General features: G+C 45.3%; 1 pseudogene; it reads left to right on the top strand.

The window, feature by feature from the left end:
* The window catches only part of LOC111982710 (galactosylgalactosylxylosylprotein 3-beta-glucuronosyltransferase 1-like), a 119675-nt pseudogene that overhangs the window by 93536 nt on the left and 3362 nt on the right, over window positions 1–22777 (top strand).

The raw sequence follows: 22777 nt of genomic DNA, 5'->3' as shown, positions 1-22777 counted from the left end.
TTTGAGGATCTCAGGACCCATGCCAAATCTTTTTAGTTTCCTGAGGGGAATAGGCTTTGTCGTGCCCTCTTCACGACTGTCTTGGTGTGTTCGGACCAATCTAGTTTGTTGTTGATGTGGACACCAAGGATTTTGAATCTCTCAACCTGCTCCACTACAGCCCGTCGATGAGAATGGGGACGTGCTCGGTCCTCCTTTTCCTGTAGTCCACAATCATCTCCTTAGCCTTGGTTACGTTGAGGGATAGGGTGTTATTGTAACGGGTGTCGTCTTCCTCTTCCTCGGACGAGGAGAGGAGAGAAGGATCGGTAGACCAATGTGCAGCGAGGTGTGATGACATAATGATTTATTGGAAAACAGACGAACACTGACACGAACTAGACTTCAGAAATACAAAATACAAACGACAACGTAGACGAAACCTGAACATGGAACTTACAATAAAAGACACGAAGAACTCACGAGCAGGAAACAGACTCACATCAAACGAAATAACACCGAAACAATCCCGTGTGGTGCGCAGACACAAACACAGGAGACAATCACCACAAACAAACAGTGTGAACAGCCAGCCTATATATGGTTCCCAATCAGAGGAAAACGTAAACCACCTGTCTCTGATTGAGTACCATATAAGGCTGATTAACAGTGATCTAAACAACATACAATGCCCACCCCAACTCACGCCCTGACCAACTAAACATATACAAAAATTAACATAAAATTAGGTCAGGAACGTGACATACCCCCCCCTCAAGGTGCGTACTCCGAACGCACCACCAAAAGTCTAGGGGAGGGTCTGGGTGGGCATTTGACCACGGTGGTGGCTTAGGCTCCGGGCGTGGTTCCCACCCCACCATAATCAATCCCCGCTTCTGTAGCTCCCCACATGACCACCCTCCAAATAACCCACCTAAATTAAGGGGCATCTCCAGGATAAGGAGCAGCACGGAATGAGGGGCAACACCGGAATGAGGGCAACACCAGAATGAGGGCAACACAGAATGAGGGCAACACCAGAATGACTGGCGGATCCTGGCTGGCTGGCTCTGCACGCTCTTGCTGGTTGACGCTCTGGACGTCATGGTGGCTGACGGCTCTGGATGGTCATGCTGCGCTGACGGCTCTGGACGGTCATGGCTCGCTGACGCTCTGGACGTCATGGCTCGCTGACGGCTCTGGACGGTCATGGCTCGCTGACGTCGGACGGTCATGGCTCGCTGACGGCTCTGGACGGTCATGGCTGGCTGAAGGCTCTGGCTGATCCGGTCTGGCGGAAGGCTCTGGCTGATCCGGTCTGGCGGAAGGCTCTGGCTGATCGGTCTGGCGGAAGCTCTGGCTGTCCGGTCTGGCGGAAGGTCTGGCTGATCCGGTCTGGCGGAAGGCTCTGGCTGATCCGGTCTGGCGGAAGGCTCTGGCTGATCCGTCTGGCGGAAGGCTCTGGCTGATCCGGTCTGGCGGAAGGCTCTAGCGGCTCCTGTCTGGCGGACGGCTCTAGCGGCTCCTGTCTGGCGGACGGCTGTAGGCTCATGGCAGACGGGCGGCTTTGCAGGCTCATGGCGACGGGCGCTTTGCAGGCTCATGGCGACGGGCGGCTTTGCAGGCTCATGGCAGCGGGCAGTTCAGGCGCCGCTGGGCAGACGGGCAGTTCAGGCGCCGCTGGCAGACGGGCAGTTCAGGCGCGCTGGGCAGACGGGCAGTTCAGGCGCCGCTGGCAGACGGGCAGTTCAGGCGCCGCTGGGCAGACGGCAGTTCAGCGCCGCCGCTGGGCAGACGGCAGACTCTGGCCGGCTGAGACGCACTCTAGGCCTGGTGCGTGGTACCGGAACTGGAGGTACCGGCTAAGGACACGCACCTCAGGGCGAGTGCGGGGAACAACACAGGGCACACTGGACTCTCGTGGCGCACTCTAGGCCTGGTGCGTGGTACCGGAACTGGAGGTACCGGCTGAGGGCACGCACCTCAGGGCGAGTGCGGGGAGAAGGACAGTGCGTACAGGGTCTGGAGACGCACAGAAGGCTTGGTGCGTGGTGCCGGAACTGGAGGCACTAGGCTGGAGACACGCACCATAGGGAGAGTGCGTGGAGGAGGAACAGGGCTCTGGAGATGCACTGGAAGCCTGGTGCGTGGTGTAGGCACTGGTGGTACTGAGCTGGGGTGGGAAGGTGGCGCCGGATATACCGGACCGTGAAGGAGGACACGTGCTCTTGAGCACCGAGCCTCCCAACCTTACCAGGTTGAATGGTCCCCGTAGCCCTGCCAGTGCGGCGAGGTGGAATAGCCCGCCCTGGGCTATGCAGGCGAACCGGGGACACCACCTGTAAGGCTGGTGCCATGTACGCCGGCCCGAGGAGACGTACTGGAGACCAGATACGTTGGGCCGGCTTCATGGCACTCGGCTCGATGCCCAACCTCGCCCTCCCAGTGCGGCAAGGTGGAATAGCCCGCACTGGGCTAAGCACGCGTACTGGGGACACCGTGCGCTTTACCGCATAACACGGTGTCTGATCAGTACGACGCCCTCTTACTCCACGGCAAGCCCGGGGAGTTGGCTCAGGTATCCAACCCGGCTTCGCCACACTCCCCTTTAGCCCCCCCCAAGAAATTTTTGGGTGTTACTCACGGGCTTCCAGCCTCTCTTACGTGCTGCCTCCTCATACCACCGCTGTTGGCTCTCGCTGCCTCCATTTCCTCACGAGCGCGGCGATATTCCCCAATGTGCGCCCAGTGTCCTTTTCCTTCCAAGATCTCTTCCCAGTCCACGAGTCCTGATTGCTCTGTTGAGCTCTCCCCGCCGCTTGGTCCTCGGTTGGTGGTGATTCTGTAACGGGTGTCGTCTTCCTCTTCCTCGGACGAGGAGAGGAGAGAAGGATCGGTAGACCACTGCCGCAGCGAGGTGTGATGACATAATGATTTATTGGAAAAACAGACGAACACTGACACGAACTAGACTTCAGAAATACAAAATAACAAACGGACAACGTAGACGAAACCTGAACATGGAACTTACAATAAAAGACACGAAGAACTCACGAGCAGGAAACAGACTACATCAAACGAAATAACACCGAAACAATCCCGTGTGGTGCGCAGACACAAACACAGGAGACAATCACCCACAAACAAACAGTGTGAACAGCCAGCCTATATATGGTTCCCAATCAGAGGAAAACGTAAACCACCTGTCTCTGATTGAGAACCATATAAGGCTGATTAACAGTGATCTAAACACAAAACATACAATGCCCACCCCAACTCACGCCCTGACCAACTAAACATATACAAAAATTAACATAAAAATAGGTCAGGAACGTGACAGTTATTCTGGCACCACCCGGCCAGGTCTCTGACCTCCTCCCTATAGGCTGTCTCATCGTTGTCGGTGATCAGGCCTACCACTGTTGTGTCGTCAGCAAACTTAATGATGGTGTTGGAGTCGTGCCTGGCCATGCAGTCGTGGGTGAACAGGGAGTACAGGAGGGGACTGAGCACGCACCCCTGGGGAGCTCCAGTGTTGAAGATCAGCGTGGCAGATGTGTTGCTACCTACCCTCACCACCTACCCTCACCACCTGGGGGCGGCCTGTCAGGAAGTCCAGGATCCAGTTGCTCAGTATGGTCAAGTGACATTCATGACATTTCGCAGGGCTCCCTTGCAAAAGAGACCTTGGTCTCAATGGGACTCCCTGCTTAAATGAAGGTTAAATAAATAAATAAGATGGTTTATTTTYTGTATAATAACATGTCATTTTTCTTTACTAAACAAAATACAGGGTGGCCTTGTTGCACATATTGAAAGCTTTAGCTGTAATGTTCAGTATTAAGTAGCTTGATAGGCCATGCCCATGCCCCACATCATTCTGCTTTTAGTACTCTGCGTTAAATGAGATAGATTAATTTATCCTAGCTTTTCATTTAGACTAAAATCAGCAGCTAGACGTGCAAACATAACACACAACTCCAAATCCAGAGTAGCCAATCAAGTGCGTGTATGAAGGTCAACATGTATTCRTGCGGGCTGCATTACCAAACTGAATCACTCTCATATAGTAAGCAAAAGTGTGCAGGAAACAACTAAAAGCTAGCTCTGTGTCTAATTACCAAAGCTATTAAATAAAACTACATAACAAAATTGTTTACTTCAGGGGTCTGCCTTTTAGTGACAGGTTAAAAGCAAATCAAAGCATGTCATGCCAACAGTCTCATGAAATATGCAACTAAGAAAAGAACTGGGATGTACAGAAATGGTGCCCATGTAGACTGGTAAATTATGTGTATGGTAACACACTAATGCAAGTTTACATTGAAATCAWTGTCCAGTTAAAGCTTATCCCCCTTATAATGGTCATCATCGATATCGTTGATATTCAGATTCATAATGTTGTCAAGGCATTTACAATAGCTGCTCATGTTAGACTACCTTATACGGGTTGTTTTACAGTAATTCAATAAATACCATCAATGTGAGTGTTGCTATTCAACAAAGGTTGCTATTCACAACACAGCCACAGCCACAGCTCATGGTTTCAGTCTGTTCGTATTATTCTCTCTCCTTATCATTCCTTTACCAATTATTTTCCAAGCCCAACACAAATCATGTGCTGGCTTCCTCAGCCTTGGATTATTTCCCTCTGGTTTAATTAGTGATGATCAGATTCATAATGATATATTTTTCCTCTCCACACAGGCATATACAGTAATTGGGGACTTTGGCTCTTGAGAAGGCTTTATGTGAAGAATCCATCGTCTCTCCCCCATCAGGGGAACAGGCTACCACCAGGGCATGCTGTGGCATCTGAGAGGAGAGGACGGTGGGGAGTGTTGGCCTAAACTCCCACTCAATATACTAACTTTAATTAACTCATGAATCTATCTAGGAGGCTCCTGGTGCTAACTCTTGGTCTATGTTTATGAGTGGGCCTGATCTATGGCTAGATTAATCATACTTCTCTGTTCCACACTGAACACTGGGACCTTACTATATTTACCTCTAAATGGTGCATGATTATGGCAATGAACTGAACAATTGTACAATCTACCGTTTTTCACCAAAAGGTCAGATTCTGACACCCATTACATTTCTAAATGTGCTGTGATAGCATTCAGTACAATGCTGATGGCTCATGAACCGTTTATATGAGATTCATCTCACATTTTGTAGATGTCATGGAACAAATTATTGCTAAACAAACTATTCAGTGTGTCCAGTCCCTGTGGTGTAGAATAGCCATGCATCAGCAGCATACAGCTCCACACAGTGAAATAAGAGCTTTAAAATACAATACTACTACTTTAGGACTGAGAACCAGCATTTAAAAAACGAGGCAGTATACAGTGTAACTGATGGTGTATTACTGTATCACACAAATAAAATAAAATAATTGCACAATGACAAATAAAGTAAGAATGGATGAAGTGAATACAGTGTTAGGTGAATAAAGCCTATGGATATTTTGGTGAAAAGATTCAGCTTGGTTGTACGTCACTGTTCACTCTTTACGCTGAATTGTGGTGCTCTGTGGGACAACGATGGCAAGCAGTCTCCCTCATAAAGCTTTGCTTTATCTTGGCCAGGTTGCAGTTGTAAATGAGAACTTGTTCTCAACTGGCCTACCTGGTTAAATAAAGGTGAAATAAAACCAAAAATATAATGAACATTTTATTTATGTCCTAGATCTCCTACAAGAGACATAAGTCTTGACCTTTTACTTGACCTTTTACTTGTTTTCCTAATCATATTAGTTTACCGCAAAACATTGGTCACTATGAGACATGTCATGACATGACCTGATCTTTACCCTTTGCCCGAGGTTTCAGTTTCAGTCCCCATGGTTCTAGGGAATGTCTGCGTGCTTCCTACCCAAGGTGTGAGTGCCTAATCTGAGGTTCTGCCGAAAGAAGTTGACTTGCCTTGCTGAGCTGTTGCACATAAATTCAAGAGGAAAGTGGTAGACAGGCTGAGGTTATCAACAGAGAATAACCTGCCTTGGAATGGGCGCCTAAATCTTTCCTCACTGCTGAGGCAGCCGACTCTGGACAGGACCCCAGCCATCAATCAAGGGCAACCCGCAGCTGAAAATGGCTTACTTAACTTTTCCAGAATATTAAACAGCCATTCTCATCTACATCAAATGGGAAAGTGTACTCCCCGCCACTCTTTTGGACTGATTAAGTTATTAAGCAGCATTAAAGTGGACAGAGTGCCAGCCTTGTGTTAAGCAAAGCAAGGAGTGTAAATCTACACAGGCTGCCTTAACAGTACGTGGAAAGGAGACGGTCTTGAGTGCCCACTCCCATTAGGCACATTGCTGGATTATCTTTGATTACATGTCAACTTGCTCACTTCCGTGCAGCATAAGCCTACAACAGGGAAAATATCATTCTTATAATAAACCATGAGAGAACATTGCAAAATAGAGAATTTTCTGTAAAATGTATATTTTGATGGGGAGAAGAATTTAGTCACTTTGCTCTGAATTTCACATTACCAAGACATCAGTGCAACATCTGCCCAGACTTGGTTGGCACTTGGTTGACTATACACAAAGCCCTGTTTGCCTGTCACTCTCTGTGAATCATAGCCATTGGACCAGTATGTGGTGGCATTATACTCTGCTCCAAGGATACTCTATAGGCCCAAGTTGTTTTCTCCTATTCTCCTGTATGGTCTCTCTCCCTCTGGAGATGGAGAAGGCTATAATTATAATGGACGCATCTGAGATGTATGTACAGTAAACAGAATGTAAATAGAATTCGGTGTGCTTCAGTTTCTTATATTTACTGAAGCTCATTATGTTACAGTAGTTCAATTTCTTTGTATGGAGTACCTAGAAGTTATAACACAAACCCTCAGGCTAGTACTGTATGTGTGCCCACACACACACACACACACACACACACACACACACACACACACACACACACAGGACAAAAACAATGCTCGTTCTTTCATTATGGAACCTATTATTTACAAAAATGTTATCAATTTTTTCATACAGTATCTGGCCCATCTTGGTTTTCAATACCTGTATTCATTCTGTCTGCTTCTCTGAATCCAATACAAGCACAATAAAGAACACAATGAAAAGTAGAGATTGTAGAAACCACTCAGCCAGGCTGTCTATTCTCAGTCATTTCTAAAGCAATTAAGGCAGTGTGAATCAATACCTCACAAATCCAGAATGAAAAATTAATGACACCTCCAGGCAAAGGTATTTTTTGTTCTGTGACAGGAACATCGATAATGACCGATCGCAGCCCCTCTCTTAGAAAGTCCCCAAGACGTCACTGAAAACTGTTCCAAGGCCTGGCCAGTTGGTAGGACACCAATAAATTAATAAGTAAGAGTGAATGATTTGACAGACAAGTACAAAATATCTCCTCTGTGCCTCTCCAACTGAATAGAGAGTACATCAAAATGATGCCCTGGTGAAATGGCTAGGAAAAGATGGTGTTATTATTGGTATCCCAGACATATGAGCAGATGGGAGCCAACGGTATCTCAAACGTCAGAGGCAGGCTCGATTACGAACATGGAATGTTGCCCCTTTAGTAAGCCTCCAATAGGCAACATAAATCAACAGTAACCCTCCAATAGGCAACAGGAGTCAACAGTAACCCTCCAATAGGCAACAGGAGTCTACAGTAACCCTCCAATAGGCAACAGGAGTCTACAGTAACCCTCCAATAGGCAACAGGAGACTCTTCCATAAAGCTTTCATCTACCCTGTCCTTGCAGATTCGTAAGAATGAGTCATTGAGGGAGGGGAGGGAAGGGTGCTGATTCCATTTTGGATACAAATCAAATACAAGTTTATTGGTCTCACACACAGTTTAGCAGATGTTATAGTGGGTGCAGRGAAATGCTTATGTTACTAGCTCCTACCAACGCAGTAAAATGTCAAACAGGTACACAATAATCACAAAAAACTGAAAGAACAACACGAAATCAAGAAATATCAGAACAAATCTAATTAACAACCCAAATAGCACTGTAACAGGGGAGYCAGYTAGCCTAGTGGTTAGAGAGTTGGGACAGTAACTGAAAGCTTGCTGGATCGAATCCCAGAGCTAACAAGGTAKAAATCTGTAGTTCTGTCCCTGAATAAGGCAATTAACCCACTGTTTCCCAGTAGGCTGTCATAGTAAATAAGAATTTGTTCTTAACTGACTTGAATAGTTAAATAAAGATAAAATGAAAACAGTAATCCAAATGCAATCTATATGTATATGCACTGGATGAATTTACAGAAGAAATACTAGGAATGATATGTAAAGAAGTAGATTTAGAGTGAGCCTTGACAAAAATTCAGTAAATAAATATGTAGTGTGTCTAAACAGTGTAACTAAAATGCAATGAACAGAAGTAGAAATATTAGAATGAGCTACACTACCGGTCAAAAGTTTTAGAACACCTACTCATTCAAGAGTTTTTCTTTATTTTTACTATTTTCTACATTGTAGAATAATAGTGAAGACATCAAAACTATGAGATAACACATATGGAATCATGTAGTAACCAAAAAAGTGTTAAACAGATCAAAATATATTTGATATTTGATATTATTCAAATAGCCACCCTTTGCGTTGATGACAGCTTTGCACACTCTTGGAATTCTCTCAACCAGCTTCCTGAGGTAGTCACCTGGAATGCTTTTCAATGAACAGGTGTGCCTTGTTGAAAGTTAATTTGTGGAATTTCTTTCCTTCTTAATACATTGTGTTGTGYCAAGGTGTGTGTGMGMGGGGGGGGGGGGGGGTATACAGAAGTTAGCTCTATTTGGTAAAATACCAAGTCCATATTATGGCAAGAACAGCTCAAATAAGCAAAGAGAAATGACAGTCCAACATTACTTTAAGACTTGAAGGTCAGTCAATACGGATAATTTCAAGAACTTTGAAAGTTTCTTCAAGTGCAGACGCAAAAATCATCAAGTGCTATGATGAAACTGTCTCTCATGAGATCCGCCACAGGAAAGGAAGACCCAGAGTTACCTCTGCTGCAGAGGATAAGTTCATTAGAGTTACCAGCCTCAGAAATTGCAGCCCAAATAAATGCTTCACAGAGTTCAAGTAAGAAAATACATCTCAACACCAACTGTTCAGAGGAGACTGTGTGAATCATGGTCATGGTCGAATTGCTGCAAAGAAACCACTACTAAAGGACACCAATAATAAAAAGAGACTTGCTTCGGCCAAGAAACACGAGGGATGGACATTAGACATTGTGGAAATGTGTCTTTTGGTCTGGAGTCCAAATTGCCGATTTTTGGTTCCATCCGCTGTGTCTTTGTGAGACGCGATGTGGGTGAACGGATGATCTCCGCAGGTGTATTTCCCACCGTAAAGCATGGAGGAGGAGGTGTTATGGTGTTATGGTGCTTTGCCAGTGACACTGTCTGTGATTTATTTACAGTTAACCAGCATGGCTACCACAGCATTCTGCAGCGATATGCCATCCCATCTGGTTTGGGCTTAGTGGGGCTATCATTTGTTTTTCAACAGGACAATGACCCAATACACCTCCAGGCTGTGTAAGGGCTATTTTATCAAGAAGGAGAGTGATGGAGTGCTGCATCAGATGACCTGGCCTCCACAATCCCCCGACCTCAACCAAACTGAGATGGTTTGGGATGAGTCGGACCGCAGTGTGAAGGAAAAGCAGCCAACAAGTGCTCAGCATATGTGGGAACTCATTCAAGACTGTTGGAAAAGCATTCCAGGTGAAGCAGGTTGAGAGCATGACAAGAGTGTGCAAAGCTGTCATCAAGGCAAAGGGTGACTATTTCAATAATCTCAAATATAAAATGTATTTTGATTTGTTTAACACTTTTTTGGTTACTACATGATTCCATATGCATTATTTCATAGTTTTGATGTCTTCACTATTATTCTACAACGTAGAAAATAGTAAAAATAAAGAAAAACCCTTGAATTAATAGGTGTTCTAAAACTTTTGACCYGTAGTGTATGTTGAGAATACGGTATAAAAATAAACAGTACAAAACCCCAGAGCAAAATTGATAGAATTGCAGGAAATTTGCTCCTGGACCTAAATCCTGAATATAAATAATATACATGTACAGTACGTGAATGATATGTAGAGACAGTATGAACAGTATGTGAATAGAAAAGGTGTACAGCAGTAGTTGTATAGGATGAGCCATGACTAGAATACAGCATATACATATAAAGTGGGTAAAACAGTATGTAAACATGATTAAATTGACTAGTGTTCAATGACTCTATGTTGGGCAGCAGTCTCTAAGGTGCAGGGTAGAGTAATGGGTGGTAGTCGGCTAGTGACAGTGTCTGAGTTTCAGGGCAGGTTGATAGGTGGAGGCCGGCTAGTGGTGACTGTTTAAAAGTCTGATGTATAATAATAACAGTCTTGTGGTATATTGTGACATACTGTACATTCTCATATAGACCGGAGACATGGAAAAGGGATGAGAGAAGATAACGATGTGTCAGACTTGTGTAGAGTTTAAATTATGTAACCTCAATGTGAATAGCTATCCTATCATAAATTGGAATTTTACTACCCTCAAATGGTACATTCGCACCTCACCTCCCTTATTCTCACCCCCTGTAGGTACAAAATATGGAAATATGTGTTTTGTGGTGTGCTCCTCTCCCATTTCCTGTTGTTGCAGTCATCAGGGGTGGGGTCAAAGGCTATGTAGTTCAGTACCTCCCAATCAGTGCAGCTGCTCTCTACAGTACTGTGCATTACTAACATGTAGCTACTTAACCAGCAGCAGGTACTCCCTCTATTCCTCCCTTCACGCCTGGTTAGAAGTTGTTGATGTGAAACGCTGTCGAGCGCCACTGTCAGACATTGATTTTAGCAGTCTCCAGATCAAACACACATTTGTATTCCTTAATTTTCACATTTGTTAAGCAGTGCCATTTCTACTGTTCACCATAGTGGGGGGAGAGAAAAACACCAGCACCTTCTGCCCAGTTCTACTATCTAGTCTGCCTGGTATTAAGCTGGGACTACTACCTAGTGTCCCTGGTATTGAGCTGTGACTACTACCTAGTCTACCAACTATTGAGCTGGGACTACTTCCTAGTCTACCTGACATTGAGCTGGGACTACTACCTAGTCTACCTGGTATTGAGCTGGGACTACTACCTAGTCTACCTGGTATTGAGCTGTMACTACTACCTAGTCTACCAACTATTGAGCTGGGACTACTTCCTAGTCTACCTGTCATTGAGCTGGGACTACTACCTAGTCTACCTGGTATTGAGCTGGGACTACTACCTAGTCTACCTGGTATTGAGCTGGGACTACTAACTAAATAAAATGTATTTATATAGCCCTTCTTACATCAGCTGATATCTCAAAGTGCCGTACAGAAACCCAGCCTAAAACCCCAAAACAGCAAGCAATGCAGGTGTAGAAGCACGGTGGCTAGGAAAAACTCCCTAGAAAGGCCAAAGCCTAGGAAGAAACCTAGAGAGGAACCTACCTAGTCTACCTGGTATTGAGCTGGGACTACTACCTAGTCTACCTGGTATTGTGCTGGGACTACAATCTAGTCAACCTGGTATTGAGTAGGGGCTACCATCTAGTCTACCTGGTATTGAGCTGGGACTACTACCTAGTCTACCTGGTATTGAGCTCAGACATTGGGCATTGAGAGACATGCAGAGATTAGACTTCAGCGTCTTCAGCTTTCTTATGTCAGCAGATGTGAATTTGGGAATATTTGGACTTTGTTTTTCTAATGATTTCTTGATGATTAAGACCATAGCATGTTTATCCTTTTCAATCAATATTTATAACATAACACTGTAGAGAGAAGCTGAAGGCTGTCAGGATGCATCTGTCATCTAGTTCTCTCTGAGAAAGGAAAGACAGACTGAAATGTTGACAGATTGTTGTGCTGTACAATGTCCAGGTTGTTTGTCTTATTCTGATCCATCACAATGTGTTGAGCTGAGGAAAGGGGACGTTTTCTTGCAGCACTCCCATTGAGAAACATGTAACCTACATCACTGTGCTTTGTGAGCATGGATGCAGTGATGATAGAAGCAAGCACGGATATTTTTGTCAATACAGTGAAGTATTCTCCATCTGTTCCACTTCCACTCAGTCCATTCAAAATAGTGTTCCTGATTGTCATGCTTTCATCTGCTTGGTCTGAATTCTCAGAAAACATTCTGTAAATTGGACGAGCTTGGTCGTTGTGAGGAGAGATTGTTTAGAAATCGTGTGCATTTCAAGCAAATACACTCCCTACCGAATTACCAGGTCAGAGGCAATTTGCATTTATACTATGCCTCAATAAAAGACTGGGCCCCTGTTGTTCGCTCTGAAGAAGATAAAAGAAACATCTTTGCAGTTCATTTGATCTTCCATCACAAAGTGTCTAAAATTATACACCCAGTCGGTCTGCAGCCGACCAATATCTGAGCTGCAGCATACACAGACATCCTGGCTCACTGTGGCATTCATTCATTCCCATGCTTTTGGACGAGATAGGATGCTAATTGTTTCATAACATCACCATTCTCCATCCACAGCACCAGAATCTTGGCAAGAGAAGTGGCTGTATGCTCTTCTCCCAGTATCCATATCTTAGGGAGAAATGAAAACAACCTGTCACTGCCACAGATTCCTTCTGTAAACAGGACCCACTGGGCACAGACGTCCGTTCAACGTCTAGTTTTGATTCACATTTGGTTGAGTTGTCAACTAACCTTCATTGTTACCTCTCATTGGATTTAGGTTCAAAGTTAGGTGAAAAAAAATAGAAATGCCTTGACGTTGATGGCTTTTTGCAAATCCCATAAGTTTTCCACGTTGATTCAACATCATCACATAGATCAGGGATCCTCAACTATATTCAGTCACTGGCCGATTATTTTCTTGAGTGGATGGTTGGGGGTCAGTAACATGATCACACAAATAATTTGCAGACTGCAAATTGACCGCAAGAAGCCCAAGCAGATATAGTATTTGACTAAAACATAATTCTTTCAAACCTTGCTTATATTTGTATACGATCACATATCTCTCTATTATGCTTGGGAATACTTGGAAACAGATTTCCAAAATGTAAATCACATGGAGTTGATTTCCTGGTGTTTTGACAGGTGTTTATGTCCAACAATTAAAATGTGTTGCTTTTTTCTCTGGAAACTTGGAGGGGGAGTGGGAGGTTAAAACCTGGGCCCGGGCCTGCTAGTTGGGGAGCCCTGACGTGGAAACAATGATGATTCAACCATTTTTTRCCCAGTGGGGAATGACGTTAGCCCTAATTGGAGTTCTGTACTGTAGTCCTCCGCTGCTCCTGCTCTTGAATGGTAGTTCTGTGATGGTTGAGACAGGGACATTAAATTGTGGATGCACATGCAGTTGAGSTAGATTGCTAGGCAACCTTTTCCGATACTTGAGTACAGTTATTGACTCCTAGAGTTGACACAAGAATGAAGCTCACTGAGTTGATGTTGTCATCTTTGGAGTGCTGGTAAACATGGGGCTGTGTTTCTGGAAGGATTTGGTCTGAATGGCATCCTAATGTGACTGATGTCATGTCTTCCTATAATGTGACTGACTGATGATATAATGCGGTGACTAAGCCCTGACAGGTTGTTTTCCATCCAGGTCTCCGGGTGGTGTTTCCTGGGTGTGTGAGGAGGAGGCATGGCTGGTTGAGATGTCGTGGACGATCACACCACTCTGCTAGACGTGCTGCTGCTGCGCTGTGTGGGCCTGGCTCCTCCAGCTGCACCATTGATGGTGCCGTGATCCAGTTCTAACCGTGGGTGAGGAATCATAGTCATTTACCATACTCATCAACATGTTTAGCACAATACATTCAGCCATTGTAATATGGCCATAGGTCAGCTTATGATAGGCTTTAATGAGTGCATGATACCATAGTAGTCTCACAGCACGGATGCCTTCCACAGCACAAACACATTGATCCATCAGTCGAATCACTGATATTCCAAAGCAATGAAATGTGCATATTCAAAATGGGCAAAATGATTTGTTCCACATAGTGCCTGTCTGTATACAGTTCTAGAAACTCAGGCAGCACAACAATGGCAATTTCCTCTGAGGACTTCCCTCTGCCTGCTCTCCACTGAGGCAGAAAAAAACTGCTTAAAACTCTTCTTGACCCATTTCTTTATCAGTGGAAGGCTTTTATGGGGCTTATGTTTATGTGTCAGATGCATTCACACTTTGGAAATTAAGCCTTCTGCCTGACAGCATGTGTATAAATGGWGTATTTATACCCCGGGAAGATAAACAGAATTGACGTGGTATTATATCGCTGTGCTAAAAGACTGTCACCTTCCTCAGGGTAGAAAAAGTCAGTGGCTCTCTCAGCCAACCCACCACATCTTGWCATTTTGAAATAAAATTCAGAGTGGATAATTTAGCTAGAGGCCTTTGTTGCTGACATGTTTGTCGCTCCTCCTCTCTCCTGGCAGGTAATGACGAGACATAAAACCAATCCTGGAGATGCCGAAGAGAGAACATTCTTTGCATCTGGTTTGATAGTGTTACCGTGGACTCTGCTCATCACCGTTTGCACCAAAAAGCGCAATCGCTCCGCTGCTCGCCATCCGCAAGGGTATATCCCACTTTCTCATAGGTCCTCTGTTGAATGGTGTAGAAATATTCAAATAGCTAATTCATCCAATCCAATCAGGTCACATCCCAGTTACAGAACATCATGGTACAACATACAGTATCAACACAGTGCCTTCCACAGAGTCCTGTACAGATCCCTATGTGGTGGTGTGCATTATCAGACTGTAACATAGGTCATTTGTCAGTTAAGGCTATCAAAAACGCACTTCTTGGTAAGCTGGTCCTTTGATTCACACAGCCCCATCTGCAGCTTGTGCTTGGTGCTTGGTCTTCAGCAGTCATTTCAGATAATCTATTTAGCAGTTAAACTGTAGCAGACTTTTCAAATCAAAAGGAGACTAAATTAATTTCTAATGCCTTTAATCAGCAATCTGAAATAATAATCACTGTTCCCTATAAAGCTTCCAGGGCAGGCTTTATTGAATCTCCTGAGTCAATATGTTTGTGCGGCTTCCACATACTGTACACAAGCCTGAGATGTTACCACACTCTCACATTATGAACCCCCCCCCCCCCATAAATGTGACCCTAAGTGACCATAATAAACCAACAGTGTGAGTACAGTACTTCTGTCTGGTGAAACAGAACCATATTAAAAAGTTCCAATGCAGCTGTTTTTATCTCAATATCAAATCATTTCTGGGTAACAATGAAGTACCTTACTATTACTTTTTTTAATTAAAAAGGTCAAAAAGAAACAACAATAGCAATATCTCAAGCAAGAATTTTACTAGGACTGTGTGAGTGGTCTGAGTGAGAAGCCTAATTGGATGAAACTAATGGGAGGGATATGTAACCTGAAGCTAGCCGTTTTTGGCAGAGAGGTTTGAAACTGTTTGTTATTGGTCTATTAACTTATACCGCCGGGTGATGTCGCCAGGTAGGCCAACAATTCTGGTCTTTTCAAACAGCTCTTACACTAAAACAGCATTAGCATAATTTTCACAATGTCACAGTATTATACCAACCTCGGTGTGGCAATATATATATATATATAAAACGCAGAAACATTTTATTTTTGACAGCACTGGGCCTTTAAGGTGACAGTAAATCAATAGCGTTCTTTGTCTCTTTCCATTTGCCATCAAGGTAATATAGGCAGGTTTCCACAAATCATCTGCAGCCTTCTCTTTGTTTGGTCTTAAAAGGAGCAGGGGGTTGCCAGATTGCTTTCTGTCAGCCACCGCAGAACATCTGGCCATCAGGAGATTGTGTTCATCTGCTGTGTGACGCAGAAATACAATTTTTATGTCTGAAAGAGGATCCTCCGCTCTAACTGAGCACCGATAAAGATTGCCATTAGCTATGGAACAATGTGGGGAGAAATGAACTATGTTAATGATCCAATAATGATATTCTATCCAACATAGAGGGCTATAGGGGCCACATAATCATAGCTCCACTCCTGGAATAGACCCTGTCCCTGCCACGGCTGTTCCAGCTGAATGAGTAGGGGCAGCCAGGGGAGCCGCTGCCCTAACCATACTGTAGCCATGATGTCCGCTCACCTCACGCTGCCTGCTTTCGCTTTTTGCAGCCTGTCACCACCTAGTAAAAGAGATCTTTATCATACCAGAGAGGCTTGCAGTCCATCGACACCGACTCGCAGGTACTTGCCTCTTGCATTGTGTCACCTGAGATTATACAGCGGGCGACCCCGCTCCCGGGGCGTGCTAATGCCTTACATGTCTTCCTGTTCCCCTGCAGATGACGGAGCCGACAGAGGGCGGAGGGAGGCGGGCCAGGCGAGCGACTCTAAGGAGTACTGCTCCTCTGATAAGGACATAGTGGAGGTGGTGAGGACGGAGTACGTGTACACGCGGCCGCCGCCATGGTCCGACGGGCTGCCCACCATCCACATAATCACCCCCACCTACAGCCGCCCAGTCCAGAAGGCAGAGCTGACGCGGCTGGCCAACACCTTCCTCCACGTGGCCAACCTGCACTGGATCCTGGTGGAGGACTCTCAGAGGAGGACCCCGCTCGTTACACGCATGCTCAGGGAAACGGGTCTCAACTACACCCACCTGAACGTGGAGACTCCCAGGAACTATAAGCTGCGTGCGGACACGCGGGATCCCAGGATACCCCGGGGCACCATGCAGAGGAACCTGGCACTGCGCTGGCTCAGAGAGACCTTCAACTCCAACAGCAGCCAGGCGGGCATTGTCTACTTTGCTGATGACGACAACACCTATAGCCTGGAGCTGTTTGAGGAGGTCAGTACAGGCCTGGGGCACACTGGCATCTCATGGCCACATATGGTCCACTAGATTCACTTTAGTGTCACTGAATATAATGGTAGTGGGGAGTTTACGGCACATAATGTACATATTTTTGTTGTTTTATTTATTTTAACATGAATGGTGGCTACTCCTACTCCTAGTACAGTAGTAATATATTGTGGTTATTACCTGAAATATTTTGATTCCCATTGCCAACAACAGTGGTCCGAGGATAAGTTTGAACTTAGTAATCAGTGATTCAGGCCATCCATTTTGACTCAAGACAGATTGGCTTGAATGGATGCTGTTAGGCCATGAGGCATTAGCCTTAGGTCTTGTTAGTGTGAAGGGGGCAGGTTGTAAATGGTGCGATCCGTATCGATGGGTCCGTTATTACCTTTCCCTGGAAATCAGGCAGAGTGCTCTCCCTCTCCCTAGAATCCTTCCATCACTTACACCCAGCACCAGCGCTCTTTATAGGGGAGAGTAACAACCTATAGGGCTGAGCTTGAGCTAGCTGCCTCTGGGCTGACCGATAGAGAGAGTCAGTGAGAAACCACTCCGACCCAACTGACAGAGCAGTAAATATCAGACCATTCTCATCGACCTGCTAACAGGTGTAAGTCATGGAGGGGATGGCTATAACAGCTACATGTAAAGAGGTTGAAAGTAGACATCCATCTAAGAGATTGCAGTTGGATATGCCATGTTGTTGTGATCTGGACTTGAATTAACCTGAATGGAAAGATGCCAGCTTGTTCAGCTTGACCTGACATTTGAAATATGAAAACTGGTACAAATTAAATCATTCATACACTCATATAAAATAGATGCTATCCAGAACCTAAAAGGGTTCTTCTGCTGTCCCCATAGGAGAACCCTTTGAAGAACCCTTTTTGGTTCCAGAAAGAACCCTTTTGATTCCAGGTAGAACCTTGTTGGGTTACACATAGAGCCCTTTCCCCAGAGGGTTTTCCATGGAACCCAAAATAGTTCTGCCTGGAACCAAAAAGTGTTCTACGTTGAACCAAAAAGGGTTATCTTATGCTGACAGCTGAAGAACCCTTTTGGAACCCTTTTTTCTAAGAGTGTAATGTCATGAACTCTTGTCCAGAGTTGTCAGTAATACGATAATACGACAGGTTACAAAAACAACGGCTGAATCAAATACGTACAGAAAGGAACTGTAATGGCCAACCTAACCTTCTGTTGTTGCTCCATTACATCACATTAAGCAGATTCTCTCACTCAGAGCAGAAGCAAAATTGTGTTTCTCTACACCCCGTTTTAAGTCCAGAACAAACCATGGGAAACATTCCATGTCGAGAGACATGGGTAGAGACTCTGCTGTAAATTGTTAAAAGTAAAATATTGTATATATACACAAAAGTATGTGGACACCCCTTCAAATTTGTGGATTTGGCTATTTCAGCCACACCCGTTGCTGACAGGTGCATAAAATTGAGCACACCGTCATGCAATCTCCATAGACAAACATTGGCAGTAGAATGGCCCATGCTGAAGAGCTCAGTGACATTCAACGTGGCACCGTTATGGGATGCCACCTTTCCAACAAGTCAGCTTGTCAAATTTCTGCCCTGCTAGAGCTGCCCGATCAACTGTAATTGCTGTTATTGTGAAGTGGAAATGTCTAGGAGCAACAACGGCTCAGCCACGAAGTGGTAGGCCACACAAGCTCACAGAATGGGACCACTGAGTGCTGAAGCGCGTAGAGCGAAAAATCGTCTGTCCTCGGTTGCAACACTCACTACCAAGTTCCAAACTGCCTCTGGAAGCAACATCAGCACAATAACTGTTCGTCTGGAGCTTCATGAAATGGTTTTCCATGGCCGAGCAGCCGCACACAAGCCTAAGATCACCATGCGCGATGCCAAGTACACCGGCTGGAGTGGTGTAAAGCTCGCCGCCATTGGACTCTGGAGCAGTGGAAACTCATTCTCTGGAGTGATGAATCATGATCCACCATCTGGCAGTCCGACAGACAAATCTGGGTTTAGTGGGTGCCAGGAGAACGCTACCTGCCCCAATGTATAGTGCCAACGGTAAAGTTTGGTGGAGGAGGAATAATGGTCTGGGGCTGTTTTTCACAGAGCCCTGACCTCAACCCCATCGAACACCTTTGGGATGAATTGGAAAGCAGACTGCGAGCCAGGCCTAATCGCCCAACATCAGTGCCCGACCTCACTAATGCTCTTGTGGCTGAATGGAAGCAAGTCCCCACAGCAATGTTCCAACATCTATTGGAAAGCCTTCCCAGAAGAGTGGAGGCTGTAATATCAGCAAAGGGGGGACCAACTCCATAATAATGCCCATGATTTTGGAATGAGATGTTCGATGAGCAGGTGTCCACATACTTTTGGTCATGTAGTGTAGCTCATGAAATATGCATCTGCCATAGTTAAACTTCGTCACTGTAAAGGGGTGCATTAATTATTAAGCTTTCATAAAAATGCTTATGTMGCCTTTCCAAAGCCACAAGGAGTATTTACAGGCAGCGTCTGCCTCTCTATTTTTATCATATCTATCCTTCTCTATTCTCCTTCAGCATCCACATTCAACATTGTGAACCAGATCACTTAGAATAGAATATCACCTAAATTGAATACTTTTTAAAATGATAAAATAAGTATTTGATATAAAAGGTCAATAGAATGATATTGCTTCTGGCTTAGGTATCATGTGGTGTACTGATGAAAATGGGCCACAGTTTAGGAGTTGAACTAACCATTTTCTTCTGTGTTCTCTATGGACTAAGCCACCAATTCCATGTATTAAAGACAGATAATCAACCTATAGCAGTATAATCACACGATAGCAGTATCAGCCTGTTCTGATGACAACTCACTTTAGAGCCTCTGTGAACCAGTACAGATCCCCATCTCCTCCGCTTCAGATTGATTAATACACCTGGAGAGTTTGGGATTTTAGAGAGAGAGAGCGAGAGCGAGAGCGAGCGGAGAGCGAGAGCGAGAGAGAGAGAGAGAGAGAGAGAGAGACGGAGAGAGCGAGAGAGAGAGAGAGAGAGAGAGAGAGAGAGAGAGAGAGAGAGAGAGAGAGAGAGACGAGCGAGGAGAGAGCTTAGCAGCAACATTCAGTCCACGAAATTGGGGCAGCCATTTTTCACTTGCCAGTTACACAGAGAGAGACGGGGTACTGTTTGAATGCTTCCCGTCAGTGGCAGCATTGGGACATTCATTTTTCACATTGTAGCATGGAGGGAGAGGGGCAACCCCCTTGACGATGCTTGAGTCACTTCCATTCCAGAACCAAACCATTGAGGAAAACAGCTATTTCACTCGTAGGAAAGATGCATGATCTAAACTAGTGATAAAGGTCCGTTTTCTAATTATCAGAAATCACACATGACCCTTGAGAGAAGGTGATGTCATCCCTAACACACAATTATGTGAAATATTATCTGGCTGGCTAGCCTGGCAGAGTCCTGTTCTTGGTGGCCCAGATGTGTTTCCAAACTGCACTCATAAACCCGGGCCTCCTCCATCCTGTTCTCACACACGTGTCTCCTCTCTGATCCCCTGGGCTGGTGGGTTATCATCAGATACGGCTAGAATACTGGGACACACACAGAGCGAGCCCCGTTTCCAGAGTGTTGTCCCACTCAGCACACACACACACACACACTCATCTCCTCTCCCTGCTAAACACCTCATTTAAAAAGCACTTCCACAACAGTACACCAGCACCTTTATTATTGCTTCTGCATTGAGTAAATTACTCAACAGTTCAGCCCTCCTCATTAGAACACTTCCTTTCATGATTTGGGCGGCTCTCTTTCGCTGCTAGTGGTGCAGAAATACAGTCGACAAAGAGCGGGCGGCCGGGAGATCGTTTGATACTGGAAGATTAAAGGACAAACCTGAGCCTCTGAGGAACGGAAGAGGCTCGGCACCTTTCAAGCATCTCCTCAACCAACCTGCTCTTCTTCTCCCAATCCACTCTGTATAATGGCCCTGGTCCTCAAACCCACTTAGCTCTGTCCACGTTTACTCTTCTTAGGCTGGGTCCAGCACGGTGGCCCTGTAAGGCTTCTGTGATACATGCAACATACACATCATAGCTCTCAGATTTTCTGGCTCGATTTGTATCATTGTTTGGAATTAAAACTATTGTTTCCTGTAATTAATGTATCTTGCCTTGTTGGCACATCTCATATAGACACTGATACACTGATCCTGTTCATTAAAAATACAAACAGTGCAAAGATGCTTAACTCTCTCTGTCCTCTCTTCTTCTCTATCCAGATGAGGTCAACAAGGAAGGTATCTGTATGGCCCGTGGCCTTCGTTGGTGGTCTGCGCTATGAGTCGCCCAAGGTCAACGCAGCAGGCAAGGTGTACGGCTGGAAGACCGTATTTGACCCTCACCGGCCCTTTGCCATCGACATGGCAGGCTTCGCCATCAACCTGCGGCTCATCCTCTTCAAGCCCCAGGCCTACTTCAAGCTGCGGGGAGTGAAGGGAGGCTACCAGGAGAGCAGCCTGCTCCGGGAGCTGGTCACACTCAACGACCTGGAGCCCAAAGCATCTAATTGCACTAAGGTAGATCGAGCAAAATAGATGCTTTATTTTTGCATGTTATACTCTGTCATTTTACACCAGAATATAATAATTTTACCTGTTTGTATTTTATATAATGTCAGGCAAATGTGAAATCCATACTCTGATGATCCTCTGGTGGATCCAACTTTAGTGCAGAGGCAGTGGCAAGTTCACTCTCTTCAAAACAACTTCATATATAACCAGGTGCTAAAAATGTCAGCGGATCGATTAGGTAACTGGCAGGCTCCCCTCACATAGTGGGTGTGATTGTAAACGGCTTCAGGGCACTGTGTGGTGTTTCATGCCCACTTCATCTCCGGCCTCGCTGTTCCCTGCCTGGCCCTGGCCCTAGCCCCAGCCGCTAAGCCTCTCCCTGGGCAGAGAGGAGTCGGACAGGGGCCTTAGCCCACCACCACTCACACTCACATTATGGGATATTCAGCCTGATTATATTCAGGACTCCTGGAGGGGAGTAGATGAAAAGAGCAGGGGGGCATCCTAGCATGCATTCAGCCCAGATGAGCACAGGGCGAGGGATGGGGGATGAGTCGTGCTCCGGCAACTCTCCTCCTTATAATCTACCTCTTCAGACGCAAGTGTGACTATTAACCTCATCTACACCTGGGTAAAGTGGGAGTTGGCTCCTGGTGGAGGCAGCTCAAACACGCCTCATGCATAATTCATTACTGAGGTGGAGGAGATGAAAGGTAGGGCTGCTCAGAGACTGAGGGGAAGAAAATGAGCTCTATACGTCGTTTCATTTCCACCATCACTCTCCTGGATGTGAGTCCGGTCTCCAGAGCCAAATCATCCCACTCCAAAAGCTTGATTGGGGCTATAGTTCCCGGTATGTGATGCACCCAAAATAACCGAGCTGCATCACTTACAAAGAGCAAAAAAGAAGAGCAAGTTTTTATTTTTCCACTACAGGAGCACTCTCTATTCACTATCATATAATGTTGAGCAAGGTCGTGCTGACACACCAGAATACATTCTTATAGATAGGTTTCCTATTGTACCATCTGTACTGCTCTTGTTGCTATATCTAGGAGTAGATGCTCAGAAGAACATCACCACCGCCCATGCAGAGAGGAGAGGAGAGAGGAGGAGTGGATGGGTGTGTGTTCGATCCTGAGAGTGCTGCCTGATGCTGATTCTACTCTCTGATATTTCTCTACAGATTCTCGTTTGGCACACTAGGACGGAAAAACCTGTCCTTGTAAATGAGGGAAAGAAAGGATTTACAGACCCCAATGTGGAGATTTGACGTTGTCTCCTCGGGCGATGGTAAAGAGAAATTATTAAATTATTCACATCTCAGACTTATTTTACTGATTTATATACAAATATTTG

Source organism: Salvelinus sp. IW2-2015, linkage group LG22, assembly GCF_002910315.2.
Source record: "Salvelinus sp. IW2-2015 linkage group LG22, ASM291031v2, whole genome shotgun sequence".
Lineage (NCBI taxonomy): Eukaryota > Metazoa > Chordata > Actinopteri > Salmoniformes > Salmonidae > Salvelinus > Salvelinus sp. IW2-2015.
Note: the sequence above shows the minus strand (reverse complement) of the source record. Positions and strands in the feature narration are given on the sequence as shown.